Below are 2,286 nucleotides of genomic sequence, written 5' to 3'. Positions count from 1 at the left end.
TCTGTAGTGCTCTTTATTCATCTAGATTGTTTTGGTGTGAGTTGCCAAGTTTTGGAGATTTCAGCCATAGAGATGTCTGCCTTTTTTGAATATAATGGGACTCGGCTTGTGGTTCAAAGCACCAAAAAAAATATACATTTGAAAAACTCAACAGCAGTGTCACTTTCCAGAAATCATGACCCTGTTACTCAAGATAATCCACAGACCTTGTTGTGAGCAGTTTCATGTAGGAACTATCGGTACAAAGAAAATGGTTCCTTTAATGTGACAGTGACACGGCATCATTAATTTAGCTGTTAAACCCGAGTGTTCAAAGTAGTCTCTCGGTTTGTTTCCTTTCTTTGTTTTCAGTGTGGTCTGAACTCAGATGGTTTATACCCAGTCTCAGTGCACAGTTTTTTGGCAGGGACAGGGGGTTTGGGGTGATGACTAGAACATTTCCCAGCTGTCTCAGAAACAATGTCATTGTATTTGCTGGCAGGAGTATGGATGAATGGTGGCAGGGGGAATGGATGAAAATAAACAATTTCCACAGTTGTATTATGCCGCCTTGGAATATTGCCTCATAGTGCACAATGCAATTTATGCAAAGCACACGTGGTCAGGAGATATTTCTTCTCTCGAACTTCTGTCTGCTCAATCATTTGTCAAAAATGGTGACTGAAAGTCAAGAACCTTTTGCACTACTGCGGCGCTGGCAACACAAGGTGCTCCTCTAATCTTGGTTCTTTAGGAGGTACAGATTTGCACTCTTATCTCCGCTCTTAGACTATGCATTTTATAAGATTACTAACTTTAGATCCAATTAGACGCACTGAACGGGCAGCCCTGAATTATATGAATGCAAATGTGTCTCCTAGGAGGCCAAAGGAAATATTGAATGATTGAATGAAAAGCTCCCTGTAATTTAATGATTGTTGAAGTTTTGGGGGGGAGGGGAGGGGGGAGAATGTCCCTGAGGGTGCACTTATGTGCATATGCTCTGCAGGCTTTTCTGTTTCAAGACTTTCACACATTCAGACCACAGTTCATCACTGTCTCACGCTTGTAACGTCAGAGCACAAACACGCAGCCTGCACTAGCGCCGCACATAGATGGAATTAAATTAAGTCTTAAAATCCAGGCATGGTGCTTGACATAGAGGATTTATTCAGTATAATAAGGCAAGTGGATAACAGTGCGCAGCCGGGCTGCTGTCAGCAGAAGACCCTTGATGTTTAATATTTGGTTGAACATGACTACGTTTGACAAAGCTGGCACTTTCCTTAGACTATAGGCAGGCAGTTGACGGTGTTTATCTCCTCCGAATGGATTTACAATCATTAGTCATGAACTTGCTTGCTTTCGTCGTGTGATTCGTTCTCTTCCCGCACTCATTACATGGGCGAGAGGTGTTCTGGGGATGGTGCATTATCCGAAAGGGTGAGGAATTTAATCCAAGACCTAACCGCTACATTTATTTCATGACTCTCATATGGAAGCCGACATACAGCTGGAGCTGGAGTGAAGCTTTTGTTGCAGCTTTGTGAATGTGTTGCAGTCTGGATCTCATAAATGCTGCAAACGTAACATCCTCTAGTTCATTCGCATTTCATCCATAGATGAGTAATCTCAATTTAAATCTAAAAATGAACAAAGAAAGCAAAACTATAGGTATAATATAGGAATGTTACAGAAAGTGAATAAAATGATCAATGTAGTATTGAACACTCAACATTGACTCCATTGCACATCTTCCTAATATAATTTCACCCAGGGGACCAAATGTGCAGCAGTTTGATTTTTTTAATTCAATATGCCTCACCAGAAGTTGCATTGGTTAATTTGTGTGTATTTTGTTTTCTACTTTTTATTTTTAAGAATTAGATAACGTCCCATAATGTATACTTGTATATTTTACTCTCCAGCTTCTTAAAAATGAGCACAATTTATTTGATAACTGTCTAAGTCCTCATTTCATATCTCATAAAAGATTGTGTAGCCATGATGGGGTATTAGCTTTTCAGGGGGAGGAAGAACAGATTGGGTCTTCAGTGGCTTCTTGTCAAATTAGCTGTACTGAAGTCAGACTTTATCCTCCTTGCACTGGAGTCGCTGCCGCACTTGGAGGAAATAAATAAATTTTTTTCATGGTAATAAAAGGTTTGAGCACATCTGAAGCAAAGCCTGATGGAGGTTAAATTAGTGACAACATCTTGAGTTAAGCTGGAATGTGGCGTACATTCCTAAATGGCTTGGAATTGTACACAAAATGATGTCTGTGGGAAAGTTTCATTGTCTTGAAAA

This window comes from Siniperca chuatsi, linkage group LG11 (genome assembly GCF_020085105.1).
Source record: "Siniperca chuatsi isolate FFG_IHB_CAS linkage group LG11, ASM2008510v1, whole genome shotgun sequence".
In the NCBI taxonomy this organism is placed as follows: Eukaryota; Metazoa; Chordata; class Actinopteri; order Centrarchiformes; family Sinipercidae; genus Siniperca; species Siniperca chuatsi.
This window is presented reverse-complemented; position numbering follows the sequence as displayed.